At 39.1% G+C, this 19,875-nt stretch overlaps 1 protein-coding gene across 1 annotated transcript in view; it reads right to left on the bottom strand.

The window, feature by feature from the left end:
- syn2b (synapsin IIb) overlaps positions 1-19,875 on the bottom strand; it is a 402,961-nt gene that overhangs the window by 144,250 nt on the left and 238,836 nt on the right. The gene's annotated exons all lie outside the window — the stretch shown is intronic.

Raw genomic sequence — 19,875 nt, 5'->3', positions numbered from 1 at the left:
CAGTTGAGGAAAGGTAACTTCTCTTGTGCTAGACTGAGGGTGTTCGCTAGTCCTCCATTTTCTTATGGCAACAAAAGTGAGCTTTTACTCAATATTGCTGAAGTACTCCCAATAATCAAAATAAATTAAAATAAAATAAATTATAAGCAGTAAACTGGAAGATCAAACACAAATTCAATCTATAGAGTGCAATCGTAGAGTATTCCAAAATATAAGTTGTGTCAAGTCAAATTAAACATGATGCATGTTGATATTGCTACACCGTTATTGAGAGAATATTTAATTTGATTAATGGTGAAGCTGGAAAAATTAATTGGAAATGTTAATACATTGAAAATAAGCCGTTGGAGCTGAAAAATACTGATTAACTGTATGGTTGATCACACAGGAATATTCTTGCATCGCTCAACCTGACAGATATGAAATGAGAAACAATACAGGGTGATGGGAAAGCTCAGCAACATTTTCACCATGATAAAATTACCAGAATTCAAAAGTGCTCTATTGTGAGCATGACAAGTGCAGCATCCACAAGTTCAAAAAAGAAAGCACAAATGAAGGGAGGTTTATCATTTCAGGCAGAAGAATTGTGATAATTTGTACACATCCAAGACAAAAAGGCTTGCTTCTACCCTGTGCCTGTCATGACCTCAGTATGTCTGAAAATATTTAGAGCTAATGAAGTCCTTTTAAAATATAGTCACTGCTGTAATGTAGGACATGCAATCTGCACACAGCAACCTCCCACAGACAGAAATGTGAAAACATCAAGACAATATGTTTTTGAGAAATGAAAACAGAAATTGTTCATAAAGCTCAGTAAGTCTGACAGCATCTGTGGAGAGAATTAGAGTTAATATTTTGGGGCTGGTGACCCTTTTGAGGAATGTTAACTCTGATTTCTCTCCACGGATGCCTTCAGACCTGCTGAGCTTTATCAGCAATTTCTGCTTTTGTTCCTGATTTACAGCACCCACAGTCTTTCCTCAGAAGGGTCACTGGACCTGAAACGTTAACTGATACCTTTCCACAGATACTGCCAGACCTGGTAAGCTTTTCCAGAAATTTCTGTTCTTGTTTCTGACTTACAGCATCCACATTTCTTTCAGTTTTAATATGTTTTGTGCTGTTGATTTTGGGATAAATATTAGCTAGGACTGCATGGATAATTCCCATGCTCTTCTTTTCATTCACTTGAGAGAGAAAAGGAAATCTTAGATTAATATCTCTTTCAGAAAACAGCATCTGTGATTGTGTAGCCCTCCCTCAGTATTGCAAGAGATCAATCAGTATTGATTTTAGGCCCTGGGAGACTGTGGTATTTGCCACTGCAAGTGTTTGGCTTGGGGTGATAATTTGCTGCTATCAATACTCCTTCGTCTGAGGCCAGTCAAATGGTCAGTGGCAGAAGGTGGGTCTAAACAGAAGAGTCATTTGTCTTATTTAACAGGCTGGTTTATTGCATGATAGCAATAAGTGCAGTTTATATTACTAGTCTAGCCAAATTACTGAGGACTCTCAGGAGATGTACAGAATATATTTGCTCCCTATGAAGGTGAGTGTAGAACTCACTGGCCTGCATCAACTGATTTTATTACACATCAGATTGGGTCCAGCCAAAGCAGCTTCAACACTTTCAGAACCATTATGTCACACAAAAGGAACGAGTGGTAAATCTACAACATTTGAACACAGGAGTTAGAGTGCTCCCAACTGAGCTGTCATTTAACTTTCTACACATGCTGTGCAAGGACTGGTCTTGCATTTGCATTGACTTCTGGATTTCCTGATCAATCTGAGGCAGACTGGCATGATAACAACCATCAGTCTTCTTCAGCTGCAATATTTAAGGAATCTTGCAATGGTACTGTTCTAGTAGTGTCAAAACTGAGAATGGCAAATGGACAAATAGAGGCTCAATATGCTAAGACTGGACCATATTTAACAGATGTGTCCCTGGACATCATGGTTGTAAAGTCTCATGGGGAAGTTCTGTTCCCATACATGGGAGGAACAAGTGAGATAAATAAAGCATAGATACAGACACTCAATCATGTAGACTGTAACCAGGGATTGGATTAGTGGTGCTGGAAGAGCACAGGCTGCATTGTAACCAGGGATTGAAATATGATCTGCACAATGATGACTTAGTACTGTTTCACCTTGTCAGTTCTAATTCATGCCATTCATCTCTCATGGTGTTAAAAGCGTCCTTGAGGAAATATTGCTGGAGGAGGTTTTATACTCCTCAGATGATGTTACTTATTTTAGCAAAGCATCATTCACACAACTCAATCAGCTCAGATGCACACAACTCGGTCATCAGAAGTATTTTAGTTAACACATGAAGTGGATTTCAAAAACATTACCTAGTCACTATTTTTGTTTTACTTCTGCCACTTTCAAATTATTTGATACTTTCTGCATAGGATCTTAGCTCTTTTAGCTTCTTCTAGTAACAAAATAATACAAGAATATTAAGATATTGAATGATAATACATTCAATTAATATTGTCCAGAATGCTCAATAGAAAATAATTTTGCTGTAGTTTATATCAAGAAATCACTGCTACAAACACCAACATATGAGATAATTTTAGTGAAGTTAAAAATCCTTGCAGTCAATTGATTTGTTCCTACAGTTAGGAAGCAGGCTATTCAGCCCATTGAATCCACACCCACACTGCAAGGAGTATCCCACCCAGGTCCATTCCCCTACCTTATCCCTGTAACCCTGTAATACACATGGCTAATCCACCTAGCCTGCCCATATGGACAATTTTAGCATGATCAACCCACCTAAACTGTACATCTTTGGACTATGGGAGGAAACTGGAGCACCCAGAGGAAACCCATGCAGACACGAGGAGAATGTGCAAACTGCACAGATAGTTGCCTGAGGCTAGAATCAAACCTGGGTCCCCGGTGCTGAAAGACAGCAGTGCTAACCACTGAACCACCATGACACCTATCTATTTGCTTAGATGTTGAATGAATCTGGGCAGCTAACCAGTACAGCATTGTCTGCTGTTATGAATTCTTGTATACCTGAAGAAGGAGCAATGCTCCGAAAGCTAGTGCTTCCAAATAAACCTGGTGGATTATAACCTAGTGTTGTGTGATTTTTAACTTTGTCCACCCCAGTCCAACACCAGCACCTCCACATCTTGTATACCATGATATTCTATATAGCTAGCTATGTGCAAACATGATATTTATATTTGAAGAGGGCAATAAAACTGACCATGGCAACTGCAGGCTGCTGGGTAAAATTACGCACCCTATTGTAAAGGTCAAGCTGCATGATTATTTACATACAAATAACTTTTGGACACAGATAAACAGGAAGGGTACAAGCCAAAAAGAAGAAACAAAGAACTGCAGCTGTGGGAACCCTGAAATTAGAATGGTAAATGCAGGAAATTCTCAGTAGGTGAGTTAGCAGCTATGACAAATTAACAATTTAGGTGTGGACCTTTTCTCCCATCTTGAAGATATCACAGATGAACAGCATTTATCCAGGAAATGATGCTTTGGTGGGAAACCAGAGAAGGTTAAATAACAAAAGCAACATGAGCAGGAAACAGTGAGAAGTATGATTAGAGAAATCAAAGAAATAGGAGACATATACCACACAATTTCTTTCATTTCTCACATAATGACTCTGAGGAGTGACCTCATAGAGGTTTATAAAATCATGAGAGGCATGAATAGGATAAATAGACAAAGTCTATTCCCAGAGACTCCCAGGGAGTCCAGAACTAGAGGGCATATGTTTAGGGTGAGAGGGGAAAGATATAAAAGGGACCTAAGGGGCAACTGTTTTCATGCAGAGGGTGGTGCGTGTGTGGAATGAGCTGCCAGAGGAAATGGTGGAGGCTGGTACAATTGCAACATTTAACAGGCACCTGGATGGGTATATAAATAGGAAGGGTTTAGAGGAATATGGGCCAAGTGCTGGCAAATGGGGCTAGATTAGGATGGAATATCTGATAGGCATGGACGATTTAGACTGAAGGATCTGTTCCGTGCTATATTTCTCTATGACTCTATGACTTCTAATGTGTTGAGCACAAAGGGAAAAATGAGCTATGAGGATGGTTTAGAGCAATTTAAGATTTATATTTTATAAGTTCAGTTTAAGGAAAACATTGTGAAATTATGTAAAATATTAACTGTAACAGATGAGGAAAACAGATTACTACTTCACAGTACACCAAGCAATTGTGACCCAGAACACATTAAGGGAAACGAGTGAAAAGCAAATTTAAAATAGGGACAAGACAAATACATTTACTTAAAGTGTAAACAAAATTGAAATATATACCAAACAAAATTATAAAGATAAATGCTGAATTTCTTTGAGATGCAATTATATATCACAATTGGAGGGATAGCCGAGAATGGAACCACACAACTGGTCTGAGATGGATAATCGAGACAATCTGATTAAATGTATAGAGCATTAGGCTTTCCTGGTGTGGACACCTTTCATAATTTCCCAGTGCAGCCATTAAAAGTCTCAACACTTAATCTTTAAAGGTGGCTTAATGGTAGTATCACTGGCCCAGTAATCCAAAGTTCTAGACAAATCCTCTGGGGACATGAGTTCAAATCTCACACTTGACAGCTAATAGAATTTAAATTCAATTAGTAAGTTTGAAGTTAAAACTAGTTATCAGTGATGGTAACCATGAAAACTATTATCAATTGTTGTACAAGACCACGTGGTTAACATATGTGCGTTATGGAGAAGAAATCTACCATTGGATACAGTGGTCAGATTCAGGAGGGTGTGACTGCAAGGAAGGCGGGAGGTGGGAGGCAGGAGGCAGGAAAGGGAACCCAAAGGATAAGAGAGCAGGAGCCTTTGCAATTGTCCAACATGTTTAAGGTTTTTTTGACTTGTTTCATTGGGAGTGAGGGCTGAAATAATCAACCTGTTATTGCAGGTTGACAAGGCTTGGATCCTGCATGTTGAAGGGTACCAAGCTGGTCAGAGGTAGAGGGTAACATCACTAATAAGAGATAGCATTGGTGCAATTGGTTAACAATGACTTTGGTATAGGAGATCAGAACACACAGTGGTTTGGGTGGAGATGAGGGATGGGAGGGAAAAAAAGTCATACGTGGAGTGGTCTTTAGGTTCCCTAACAGTACCCACAATTTATGAAATTGATAAAAACAAATGCAACTCATGATATTTGGATTAATCATGTGTGATACAAGAGTAAGCCAGGGGGCAGGGTGACTTGATTTAAATACATAAAATCCTGAATAGTCTACATAAAATGAATATGGAAGTTATCTTTCCTCTTGAAGGTGAATCCAGGTCAAGGGGGTACTGTATAAATATTAGAAGATACCTTTTATGACAGTGATAAAGAGAATTTTTCTCTTTTAGCCTGTCCTGTGACTTTGGAACTTTTTACCTGGGAAGACAGAGGAGGCATAGAACATAGAACGTTACAGCGCAGTAGTCCTTGATGTTGTGCCGACCTGCGAAACTAATCTGATGCCTATCTAACCTACATCGTTCCATTATTGTCCATATGTATGTCCAATGTCCATTTAAATGCCCTTCACATTGGTAAGTCTACTATTGTTGCAGGCAGGCTGTTCCACGCCCCTATTATTCTGTGAGTAAAGCAACTACCCCTGATATCTGTCCTAAATCTATCACCCCTCAATTTAGAGCTATGACCCCTCAAGGTAGCCTTCACCATCCGAGGAAAAAGGCTCTCACTGTCCACCCTATCTAACCCTCTGATTATCTTAAACGTCTTGATAAGTCACCTCTCAACCTTCTTCTCTCCAATAAAAACAGCCTCACTTCCCTCAGCCTTTCCTCGTAAGACTTTCCTTCCATACCAGGCAACATCCTAGTAAATCTCCTCTGAGCTCTTTCCAATGCGTCCACATCCTTCCTATAATGCAGTGACCAGAACTGCACAAAATATTCCAGCTGCAGCCTTAACAATGTCTTGTACATCTGAAGCATGACCTCGTGGCTGCGAAACCCAATCTCCCTATCAATTAACACCAACACACCATATGCCTTCTTCACAACCCTATCAATCTGGGTGGCAACTTTCAAAGATTTATGTACCAGGACACCGAGATGTCTCTGTTCATCTACACTGCCACAAGTTTTACCATTAGCCCAGCACTCTGCATTCCTGTTACTTCTTCCAAAGTGAACTACCTCACACTCTTCTGCATTAAACTCCATTTGCCACTTCTCAGCCCAGCTCTGCATCTTATCCTTGTCCCTCTGTAACTCACAACATCCTTCCTCACTACCCACAACACTGCCTACCTTACTGTCATCTGCAAATTTACTAACCCATCCTTCTAACCGACCTCCAGATCAATTAGAAAACAACAGTGGCCCCCAAAACAGATCCTTGCGGCACACAATTGGTAACTGAGCTCCAGGATGAACATTTCCCATCAACCATCACCCTCTGTCTTCTTTCAGCTAGTCAATGTCTGATCCAAACCGCTAAATCACCTTCAATCCCAAAACTCCTTATCTTATGCAACAGCCTACTGTGCGGAACCTTATCAAACGCCTTATTGAAGTCCACATACACCACATCAACCGCCTTACCTTCATCCCCCTGTTTTGTCACCATCATGAAGAACTCAATAACGTTCGTGAGGCATGACCTATCCTCCACAAAATTGTGTTGACTATCCCTAATCAAATTATTTCTTTCCAGATCATTATAAATCCTATCACTTATAACCTTTTCCAACACCTTACCCACAACCAAAGTAAAGCTCACTGGCCTATAATTACCAGGGTTGTCCTGACTCCCCTTCTTAAACAAAGGAACAACATTTGCTATCCTCCAGCCTTCTGGCACCACTCCTGTTGACAATGATGACAAAAAGTTTGAAGCCAAAGGGTCTGCAATGTCCTCCCTGGCTTCTCATTAGAATCAGATGATATATCCTACCTGGCCCCGGGGTCTTATTTATTTTCACATCTTCCAAAATTGTTAAAACTTCCTCTTTGTCAAGATCAATCCCATCTAATCTTTTTGCCTGTATCCCCATATTCTCACTAACATTGCCCTTTCCAATGTGAATATTGATGAAAAGTATTCACTAAGTGTTTCCCATGTCCTCACATTCCACACACAACTTTCCACTACTATTTTTGATTGGCTCTAACCTTACTCTAGTCATTCGTTTGTTTCTGATATACCTTAGAGTTTTCCTGGATCTTTGATTCCCAAGCTGTGTGAGATTATGGGCTTTCGTATGTCTGGGAGTCAATTCTTCTTGATATATACTCAAAATCACTTCATTTTTGTGGCTCGATAACCCAATTCCTCTTGGGCATTAGTGCAATAAAGTTTTTATGCAAGCCTGACTAATTATGTGATCATGTAATTATACACTTCGTGCAAACTCCCAAATCACAGCAGTTATAAAGCCTTGGAAAGTAATTTTTGCAGAAAGGACTCACAACATTTACCGTACAAATATAATAATTGTAATGGAATATTCATGACAAAATCTAACCACGCTGATTATTTTGATGAGAGCACTGAAGACTGTTAAGCTCATTTATATTTTAAATATATCACTGGGAACATGACAACCTACCTTCTGCATTATCAAGTTCAAAAATAATGGCATAAGATTCCATATGAATGTAAAATGCTACCACACATTTTCTCAATCAACCTACACAGTATTCCTGTCTTAGCGGGCCAGGTTTTACACTTGCAATGCTGGTGAAACAGTAACCTTCATCATCAATTAAACTGCAAGACTGACAGCAACCTCTGTTGTTTATAAATGTGCAGTTAAACATTGAAGTCCAGAGCTTGCACTCTGTGACTCCCTATTCCTTCACAGAGTGTGCTGAATAAGACCACAATTGGCTTGACATGATCTTTTATGCCATTATTTTGCTTTAAATACCTTATAAAAAGTTTTGTTTTATTGTGAGGGACAATTGTCTCTTTAACAGATACCACATTGCAGAACATTTCTTGCTAACTTTAAATGATTTTACATTTGTTCGAGGTCAAATTTCTCCACTATGGCATAAAAACTACAGATTCTTCTTAATTTTAAAAAAATAATGTATTTTTAAAACTTTATCTATGGTATTTCAACTTCCATCTTAATCCCCTTGTCCACTTCCAAATTTCTAATTTGTCTCTGAAAAATGATTCAAAAGTAGAGGATAATCAGTGCATTCACTTCTCGATTGGCTAGCCTTGGAAATTCTTCAATATAATTGGCTGCTTAACCAGCTTGATTGACATGACTGTTGCTAGGTACAAGAGATCCCCTACAGCTGACACTGACTGAAATTAACTTTGTGAAAGGTGAAATTCCTTTCACTGTCACTTCTACCCAACCTTAACATTTGAACCTATGGTTTTATAATTGAACAACATGAGTTATGCATAGAAAAGTATCTTGAAAATACCAAGCAATTGACCACAAAGGGTAGTCCAGTTATCGAACACATTGGTGCATCAATGTACTTAGCTACACTGTTCAGGGTCATGTTTCTGATGTTAGCGGCACTGTCAATAGAAGGAGATGGCAAGCACTTCCATGTGGGATAGAAGGGAGAAATGATGAGAAACACTAATGTGACTTTTGGTGACTTAATAATACCTTGGAATGACCTGCACAATTGCTGGTCAGCAGAATTGGGAACTAATTGTTTAAAGCATAAAAGAGATTGACTAAAACAAAAATCAGATAACAATCTAATTTAGTTCATGAAATTAGAATTACTTTGATCTTAAAATCAAACTAAAAACTGGAACAGCTCTGCCAACCATCCAACCCAAACTTCGGGTCCGCTACGCGGATGACACCTTTGTCATCACTAATCGAAACAAATTAGATGAAACCTTCAAGACCATCAATAATACCCTTATTGGCATAAAATTCACTAAAGAGGAGGAAAGCAACAACAAACTGCCATTCCTGGATGTCACAGTAGAGCGAACAGCCAATGGGGAACTTCAAATCAACGTCTACAGAAAAACAACACACACGGACCAAATATTGAACTACAGAAGCAATCATCCCAACACCCACAAATGAAGCTGCATCAGAACAATATTTCAATGAGCCAATACACTCTGCAGCACAGAGGAATTATGCAGAGCAGAGGAAAATCACCTATACAGTGTATTCAAAAAGAACGGGTACCCAATGAACACAGTCCGCTGATTTCTCAGCAACAAACCCAAACAAGCAGACAAACGGGTCGAGAAACCCTAGCCACTCTCCCCTATATCAAAGACATCTCGGAAATGACTGCCAGACTACTCAGACCTCTTGGCACCATGGTAGCCCACAAACCCACCAATACACTAAAACAGCAGCTAATGGACTTGAAAGACCTTATACAGACAACAAGCAAAACTAATGTCATTTACAAAATACCATGCAATGACTGTAACAAACACTACATTGGACAAACAGCAAGAAAATGAGCCACAAGGATACATGAACATCAACTAGTCACAAAACCACATGACCCTCTCTCACCAGTATCCTCACATACAGATGAGGAAGGACACCACTTCGACTAGGACAACACATCCATCCTAGGACAAGCCAAACAGAGACACGCATGAGAATTCCTAAAAACATGACATTCCAACCAGAACTCTATCAACAAACACATTGAGTTAAACCCTGACTATCACCCCCTAAGAAAAAGAACAGGAAATGACATCACCAAAGGAAATGACATTACCAACCCAAAGAAACCAAAACATATAAATGAAAAACATATAGATCATCAGCAGTGCTTTACCCGGAGGCCCACTGAAGATGTTACTTAGTACAGTGATGAAACGTCTGGAAATGAACCAGCAAGCAAACCTACATCCAGAACCTTAACCTGAGCTACATATCTCTCAAAACTCACTAGGAATGGCTTAGAGTTGGATGACAATAGTTGTTTTCAAATGATTGTCCTCCATAGTTGGCAGCCTCTGGCAGCACTTGAGTGGATGCAGTCATTGTGTAAATGTGACCTACTGCAAAGGAGGTGGTCAGGTGACATGATGGATCCATGTTTTAATCTCACAAAGAGCTGGACAATAACAAAGGGAAATATGATTAGCTCTTAGTTTGGAGATTGTCTATTGACATTCTATGACTTCAAATTGAAATTGAAATACCTGTATTGGCAGACAGTTAGATGTTGAATCCTAAACAAATTACAATATTTAAAATTCTTTCAGGAGATCTGAGTGTTGTTGACAAGTCCAATATTAGATGCTCATCCTTTAAATGATCATGAAAACACACAGATAGAATCATAGATATGTACAGCATGGAAATAATCTCTTCATTCCAACTCATCCATGCCAACCAGATATCATAATCTAACCTAGGCCCCTTTGCCAGCATTTGACCCATATTCCCCTAATTCATTCTTATTAATATACCCATCCAGATGCCTTTTAAGTGCTGTAAGTGTACAAGCCTCCACCACTTCTTCTGGCAGCTCATTCCATGCATGCACCACCCTCTGTGTGAAAATGTTGCCCCTTAAGTCCTTTTTAAATTTTTCCCCTCTCACCCTAAACCTATGCCTTCTAGTTCTGGACTCCCCATGCCAGGGAAAAGACCTTGTCTACTTACCCTATCCAAGTCTCTGATGATGTTATAAACCTCTACAAGGTCATCTTTCAGCCTCTGACACTACAGGGAAATTAACCTCAGCTTATTCAACCTCCCCCTATAGCTCAAACCCTCCAACCCTGGCAGCATCCTTGTAAATCTTTTGTGAACCCTTTCAAGTTTCACAATATCCTTCCGATAGGACGGAGACCAGAATTGCACACAATGGTCCAAAAGTGGTCTAACCAATGTCCTCTACAGCCGCAACATGATCGGTCAACTCCTATACTCAATGTCCTGACCAGTAAAGGAATGCATACCAAACGTCTTTTTTACTATCCTGTCTCTCTGTGAGGCTATTTTCAAGGAATTATGAACCTATCATAATGAGGAATATAAGAATACCGTTTGTTCAGAAAATCTGCCTATAAACCATTGTTCTTGTCTTTCTCCTCTTACCCATCTGTTCTTCAGGGACACTCTCCTACTTTAGTGCTATCACCCTCTCTGACCAAGTTTATTTTTTAAGTTTGGCATAAAGGGTTAAAACTTTGGCTGCCCTATTTCTGGGACCATGGGGATGAGGGTCCCTCCTCCCAGCTCCATGTTAGAGAAGTCTTGATGCCTCCCTGACAGTTAGCATATGAAGAATGAAGTAGTGGTGTTTTCAAAAATAGACAATGGATTCTGCAAGAGGCACGGGACTTTAAATTAATTGTTTTCACTGTTGGTTATTCCTTACTTTTATTCATGATTTCAAAACAGCCTCCTTATCCAGTTTAGCAGTCTGTGCACTTCCGGCTGGAATTACCCACATGCTCTCTGCCTGCCACACTGAAGGCCCAGAAGCCAGGTTAGGGATCAAATATTTGGCACTAGACTGTCAAATCCCTACTTTGATATTTCAACTTTTTATCATATCCCAATATATTTAAACTACATTTATGCAAATTTAATCCAATAGAAATTTTATTAAGTTTATAGCATGCATCAAGATGTTTTGCAATGGTTACATTTTAATACTGTACAACTGAACAACAGCTTCAACAAAATATCTCTATTTCTCAGCAGTACCTAAGTCTGTGCAGCTAAATGACTATTTACTGACTCTGCTTTTAAATCTGATCCTGGTCCTTTCTTAGATTGTGATATTCAACAGGCAAGCCCAGGATTGATTATTCACAATTACTGCCAGCTACTTAGCCTAATTTGACTAATGACAACTTATTATCTTTATATATTGCTTTAAATCTTTAACAAATGGGGAATGTTAAAATTTCCTTCCTCAAAAGTCAAACACTTTGACCGAAGCCTCAATATCACTTTCCAAGTTATTCAATTGTAGACTTACTCTTCAGAGATGCTGTATTTTGACTCTATGTATCTGCTTGGCATAGCTCTTCGTCAAATTTCACTTCCAATTCATATTAAGATTGCTTAATAACTTGAGACAAGCATTTTTCGAAAGAGCCGTAATGAGGCAATTTAATTAATTATATCTCCAATTTCATTTCAATACTTGATAATTCTGGATGTAATCCTAATGCTTGGCTGTATATAAGGAGGATTTTTCCTTGCTTCAAATTAATAAATGAGCTAAATTACATTGATTGAAAATATATAATGGAAAAGGTATAATGGTTGCTTTTTCTTTTGTTCCTTAAGCACTAATGCTCCTACTTCAACCGTACTTTGCTGGCTTAATTCATATTTGAGTTTTGTTCTAAGCATTTGTTCAGAGTTGACATTAAAAAGAGGAAATTATGTGGACAAGGCTAAATGACCAACATCTTCAGCAGTCTGCAAACTTCAGGATATAGAAGGGATACATATTTATAATTTGCATATATGAGTATTGTTATTAATCTTCTTCAACTAGGATCAAAGCTCATGAAAGGGACTAGATATATTGTCATGATCATGTGAATTAATTTTTGAATTCCATCTTTCAATGTAATATCTGGACTTCCATGGACCGAAACAATCTTTAAAAAGGAACCAAAATACTGGCTTAAATGGCCATAGCTAAGACCTGACTACACAGGTTGACCAAAGGTCATGAAACCAACATGGAATTAACAGCAACCAATCTGAACTGCAATCAACATTTTATCCAAAGCCAAAGAGATCTGTCAATGCCTCCAAAGGAAGCATGAAAATCTTCTATTTTGATTTAACTTCATTGGAATATTGGTATGTCAGAGATGAAAGCTTCCACTCCAATTATTGGAGACTATGAACTTAGACAGACGAAAGTAGAAGTGAGCTTGGCAGAGAGATGAAACTAAGGATGTAGCACCTAACACAGGCTGAGAACTCTCTGTCTGTCTCTGAAGAAGGTGAAAAAAGGGGCCAGTAACAATATGAATTAAAAATAAACATCAGAATACTGAGAACTGAAAGGAATTTTAAAATATTACTTTAAAACATTTCAATTCATCTTTGTTTTAATGTAATACCACTTGTGATGTTGGTCTGCCTCAGAAAGTGAATTGCTATGTGACAAACTCAATAATGCATTGCGTAAATGACAACCAGGATCCTTACATAGAATTATATAAGGCCTGATCCACCATAAACAGGTTAATTAAAAGCAAAGTATTGCAGAGGCTGGAGACCTTAAATAAAAATACAATTGTTCGAAAAACTCAGTAGGTTTGGCAGCCTCTCACTTCCCCTTTTCTCTTTGCCTCTCTCCCTCTCTCGCCTCACTCTGTTCCTTCTTTCTCTCTCCATCTCTCTCTTTCCTCCTCTTGCTGAGCCCTGACTCCACCTCTTCTCTCTCCTCATTCTTTCACCCCATGTACCTGCAGGTGTTAGGGTAAAGAACATCTCCTCAGGGCTAAAAGGAACTTGGAGTGGAATGGGAGGGATCCAGTTGACATTGTCCAGATTGGTACCAATGACATTGAAAAGGCAAGAAATAAGCTGAAAGACTTTGAACATCTAGGAACTAAATTAGAAGGAAGAAACTCTGTGGCAATAATCTATGGGTTACTACCTTATCTATCAGCAAACTGTCATAGAGTAAGGAAAGTCAAGGAGTTAAACACGTGGCTCAAAGATTGCTGTGGAAGGAATAGGTTTTAGTTTCATGGATCAGGTTATTTGGATCTGGTCATGTGTAATGAAGCAGGTTTAAAGATCCCCTGGGAAACAGTGACAATATCATAGCAGAATTTAGCATTCCATTTGAGAGGGGAAAATGAGGTCAGAGCAACTGCGTTAAACTTAAATAAGGGTAATTACAAATGAGTGAAGGCAGAGTTGACTGAAGTGGACTGGGAAGGAGGTCTAGAAGAAAAGGTGGTTGATAAACAATGTTAGACATTTAAGGAAATAGTTCATGACTCACAATAAAGGTATATCCAGTAAGGAGGAAGAATTCTTTGTAGGAGTATTTCCTAAGATCACACCTGACTCTAATGTTTGCACTTTTTGTCCATTCCTAATAAACAGAAACATTTTGTGTATTTACCCTATTGTGAGTTTCCTTCAATAGCTTAAAAACTTTGATTAAATCACTCCATAATCTTAAATTATAGTTTATTTTATTTCTCTTTGTATTTTAATATTTGGCAGGAATTATTTGGTAAATCTACACTACACTTCCTCCAAGGTCAAACCATCTTTCCTGAAGAGTGGAATACATTGAGCAGAATCTTGTGGAGGTGATTGGCTTCTCAGCAGCCAAAGAGCCACTGAGACCCCAAATGACCTTTTAAGTGAGGATCCTGCACTCTGTTCCTATAGGGCACTTTAAAGGCCAATGGGAAGCCTAGTCATAAAATCATTGAATCATGGAATTTTACAGTACAGAAGGACTGTACAGTACAACCCACCATGTCTGTACCAGCTTGCGAAAGAGTTACCCAGCCAGCCTCATTTCCCTAAATTCATCAGTTTCAAATATATATCCAGCTCTTATCTGAAACCCAGTATTGAACTTGCCTCCAATACTCTCCCAGGCAGCACATTCAAATTCCTAACAACCCTCTAACAAGTTTCTCATCATCTCACTCCTAACTCCCTTGGTGACAATCTTGAAATTGTGCCCACAGTTATTGAGATACTGACTCGTGGAAATAGAAGATCCCTCTTTGTTAAAATTATTCACAATATTGAACATCTTGATTCCAGCCAAAGGTGACTGTGTGGTGTTTGCATATTCTCCCTGTGTCTTTGTGGGTTTCCTTTGGGTGGTCCAATTTCCTCCCACAGTCCTTAAACATCAATCCTTCAAAGAGGTGCCCAGAACAGAACTGAACATACTCCATTCCTGATGAAGGCCTTATGCCCAAAACATCAATTCTCCTGCTCCTTGGATGTCGCCTGACCGGCTGTGCTTTTCCAGCATCACACTTCTCGACTCAGACTCCAAATGTGGTCAGACCAGTGATTTGGCAAGATGCTTTACTGAGTTTTACCTCTATTTATAAGCCCAAGGATTCTACAAATCTTGTTAATAACTGTTAATAAATCTCTTGAGTACTTTTGACATTACTGAAGCTACTTTTGGAATACTGCATACAATTCTTGTAGCCCTTCTGTAGGAAAGATGTTAAACTTGAGAGGCTGCAGAAAAGATTAACAAGACTATTGCCTTGGTTGAGAGTTTGAGCTATAGGGAGAGGCTGAATAGGCTGCGAGTGTTTTCCCTGGAGTTTTGGAGACTGACAAGTAATCTTATAGGGATTTACAAAGTCATGAAGGGTGTGGATAGGGTGAATAGCCAAGACCTTTTTCCAAGGGTAAAAGAGTCCAAAGCTAGAGGCCATAGGTGAGATGGGAAAACTTTAAAAAGGACTTAAGGGGTAACTTTTTTCACACAGAAGGTGGTGGATGTTAGGGAGGGAATTCCAGGATTTTTACCCAATGACAGTGAATGAAAAATCACATATTTTCAAGTCAGAGTAACTTAATAACTGTTTTAACTTGCCTGGACATCTCAGAGAATTATGCACATGAAACCCAAAGTCTCTCTGCTTATGTATGCCCCTCAAAGTTGTACAATTGAACCTGAATTCTCTCACCAAGTTACTTTTACCAAAATGTATACCCTCACATTTCTCAGCATTAAATTTCATCTGCCAGGTGTGTGTCTATTTGGTCAACTTGTCAATGTCCCTCTGAAGTCACACAACAGCCTCGCAATTCACTATTCTCCCTGGCTTACGGTTTTGCCCTCAATACCCAACTCCCAAACACAGAATCATAGAGTCTTCCAGCATGGAAACAGACCCTTCTTTTCAACTCATCTCCAATGGCCAGACATTCCAATCTGATCTAGACACATTTGTGAGCTTTGGCCCATATCACTCTTAACCTTTCCTATTATATACTCATCCAGATGGCTTTTAAATGTTACAACTGTACTTGCCTTAACCACTCCGTCTGGCAGCTTGTTCCAGACATTCACCACCTTCTGTGTGAAAAAAGTTACCCCTTAAGTCCTTTTTAAAGTTTTCTCGTCTCACCTATGGCCTCTAGTTTTGGACTCTTCGACCCTTGGAAAAAGGTCTTGGCTATTCACGCTATCCACACCCTTTGTGACTTTGTAAATCCCTATAAGATCACTCGTCAGTCTCCAAAACTCCAAGGAAAACACTCCCAGCCTATTCAGCCTCTCCCAATAGCTCAACCCTTCAACCAAGGCAATGGTCTTGTAAATCTTTTCTGCAGCCTCTCAACTTTAACATCTTTCCTACAGAAGGGCTACAAGAATTGTATGCAGTATTCCAAAAGTAGCTTCAGTAATGTCAAAAGTACTCAAGAGATTTTACGCACATTATCTTCTAGAAAATGTTTATTAAAGCTCTTCATAAAAGATTGGCATCTAAAGTTGACGTGCATGACACAAAGGCAAGTAAGGAGCAAGAGATACCACCGAAGAATAATAGACAGCTACTATAACCCGACCTCTACTGCTCCCCATAGAAGAGAATTGCATAACCTAACGATCCTCTGAAATAAGAATTTTCTCCTCATCTTATATTAAATGGCAGGCATCTTATTTTTAAAGTGTGCCCCCGGGTTCTAGCTTCCACCACAGGTGGAAACACCCTTCCAACATTTATCCTGTCAGGCTTCCTCAGAATTTTATGTTTCAATAAGGTCATTTCTTATTTTTTCGAATTTTATAAGGTTCGGTTCCAACATGTTCACTCTGTCCTCACAGAACAAACTCTATATCCCAGCAACCAGACTAGCGAACCTTCTCCGAACTGCTTCCAATGCAAGATATATCTCTCCTTAAGTAAGGAGCTCAAAACAGCACATTGTACTCCAGGCGTCGTCTCAGCAATACCTTGTACAGCTGTAGCAAGACTTCCCCACTTTTATATTCGATCTACCTTGAAATAAAGACCAACATTCCATTTTCCTTCTTACTTGCTTTATCCGCATGCAAACTTGTTGTGATATTCCCACATCACGCTTCATCTGTTAATTTTCTGCCCAATCATTTACACTATTGAGATTTATTTCTACAGTCTTTGTAACTTCCTTACAACTCGTTTTCTGACCAATTTTTGCATCCATCTCTCTTCGTTATCATTATTGTATATCAATCATTTTATATCCACCAACATTAAAATTAATTACATTTAGTTGTGACAGTAGAACTGGTATTAACTAGTTATAGTTTGTCAGCCTATAAACAGCCCATTTATCCAAACTCTCTGTTTTCTGATATTTAGCTAATTTTTAAACTAAGTTAATACATCACCTCCCCCCCACCCCCCAACACCCTTAGCTTTTACAGTAGAAAGTCTTAGCTTCTACAGTAACCTTTATGTGTCACCTTACTGAATGGTTTATGGAGATCCAAATATACTACATCTACTGATTTCCTTCTATCTACCCGGTTTGTTACATCCTCAAAGAATTCCAATTTTTAAAAAATTCATTTTATGGTGCTGGCTGGGCCAATATTTATTACCTGTCCCTATCTGCCCTTGACAAGGTGGTGGTGAGCTGTCTCTTGAGCCACTGTAGTCCACCTCCTGGGGATTGACCCACAATGCCATTAGGGAGGGAATTCCAGGATTTTTACCCAGCGACAGTGAATGAAAGGTCACTTATTTCCAAGTCAGAATGGTAAGTGGCTTGGAGGGGAACTTGAAGCTGGTGGTGTTCCCATGTATCTGCTTCATTGTAGATAGTAGTAGTTTGGGAGGTGCTATCTGAGGACCTTTAATTAATTTCTGCAGTGCATCTTGAGTGTTAGTGGTGGAGGGAGTGGGTGCTTTTGGATGTGGTGCCAATCAAGCAGGCTACTTTGTCCTGGACGGTGTCATATTTTTTAAGTGTTGTTGGAACTGCATCCATCCAGGCAAGTGGGAGCATTCCAACACTCTCCTGACTTGTGCTTTGTAGAGGGTGGACAGCTTTGGGAGTTCAGGAGGTGAATTACTCGCTGCAGATTCCTACTTTCTGAACTGCTTTTTTAGCCCCTGTATTTATGTGGTGACTCCAGCTGAATTTCCGGTCAATGGTAATCCCCAGAATGTTGATAATAGGGGATTCAGTGATAATCATACCATTGAATGTCAAGGGGTGGTATTTAGTTGTCCCTTATTGTCCAGTGTATCTTCCTTTTCACAAAGTCATATTGACTGTCTGATGATATTATGATATATTTGAGTGTTCTATAACTACCTGCTTGATGATGGATTTTCCTATGATGGACGTTACATTAACTGGCCTTTGGTTATCTCCTTTCTGTCACTCTCTGTCCTTGACCAGTGATATTAAATATGCAGTTTTTCAATACTCTGGGGTCCTTCCAGAAGCTAGAGAATTTAAAAAGATTATAGTCACTCCAGTTACAATTACATCCATTGTCTCTGTGGCCATTTCCTTTAAGACCCTCGCCTGCAGGTCCTCAGGTCTGGAAAATTTCTCAGCCTTTAGTCTCAAATTTTCTGAAACATTTTCTTTTACAGTTGTGATTGTTTTAAGTTCCTTCACTCCTTTTGTATCTCGATTCTTACTATTCTTGGGGTGCTTTTTGTGATTTCTATTACGAAGACAGGTCTAAAGTACTTACTCCAAATGTCTGCGATTTTCTTATTTCCCATTAAAAATACTTCAGTCTCACCTTCTAAAAGATCAATGATTACTTGAGTAACTTTCCAACTTTTTACATACTTGAAGAAGATTTCCTGTCTGTTTTTATATTTCTTACTAGTTTTCTTTCATACTCCAATTCTCATAATGGCATTTTTTTTTGGTCATCCTTTGCTAATTTCTAACATTTTCCCAATCTTATTGGCTACTGATTTATGTCTTTCTTTCAATGTTTTTATACTTGCTATGACCCTTAACTCCCCTAGTTAGCTACAAATGGTTCATCCATCTGATAGTGTCTTTCTTTCTCAATGGAATATACTTTGTTGAGAATTGTGAAATTGATCCCAAAGTGTCTGCCAATTCCTTGCCTCTGTATTTGCCTAAAACCTCTTACTTCAATAAAAGTATCCAGCTCTGATGAATGACCATTGAGCTAGATCCTCCAGGTCTCAATGATATGGGGTCGGGTTTGGAAAATGATGAGGAATCGCTGGCTACTTGCTGCCAGCAGTGCAGTACCCCACCCATTATGTGTCCTCATTGGATGGGGAGTTTGTATGATAGGCCTTAGTTGACCAATGGTTCCACAATGACGAGGCTTCAAGCATGAAATATTGGAACCTTATGATCCACGTGATGGCCTATCAGCTTCAAACTCATTAAGTTCTCCAATGAAGATGACTCCATACTGAGACACCATCATTTGTGCACACTGCTCCCAGTGTGACTGATTGAACATTCAGAACCCTATGCAGTACAATGAATAGGCAAATGATGATGATGTTATTCTGATATCAGCAAGACAGATTGGAAAGGATGTGTCCTCTTGTACTTGAGTTGAAAACGAGGGAGCACTGTTTAAAATTTGAACAGTTAGATGGGAGCCATGAATTTAAAATACATCAGATCAGCTATGATCTTACTCAATCTAGAATCAAGCTCAAGGGACTGAATGAGTTACATGTGATCCTAATTCATATGTTTAAATGTATGAAAGGAGCATTTAAACAGAAAGCTCTTAGACACTATTCTAGGGAGGTATATTTTGTAACATACAATGCACCAATGTAAATAGAAGAGTGTTACAGTAGGTCACTCCTCAAACATTCCAGAAGATTCCCCTGGCCTCGGAAACGCCATTAGCCATGCGGCTGACGCAGCAACCACCCCCACGCT

This window comes from Chiloscyllium punctatum, chromosome 12, assembly GCF_047496795.1.
Source record: "Chiloscyllium punctatum isolate Juve2018m chromosome 12, sChiPun1.3, whole genome shotgun sequence".
Taxonomy (NCBI): domain Eukaryota; kingdom Metazoa; phylum Chordata; class Chondrichthyes; order Orectolobiformes; family Hemiscylliidae; genus Chiloscyllium; species Chiloscyllium punctatum.
The sequence above is the reverse complement of the archived record's forward strand: the minus strand, read 5'-3'. Positions and strand labels throughout refer to the sequence as shown.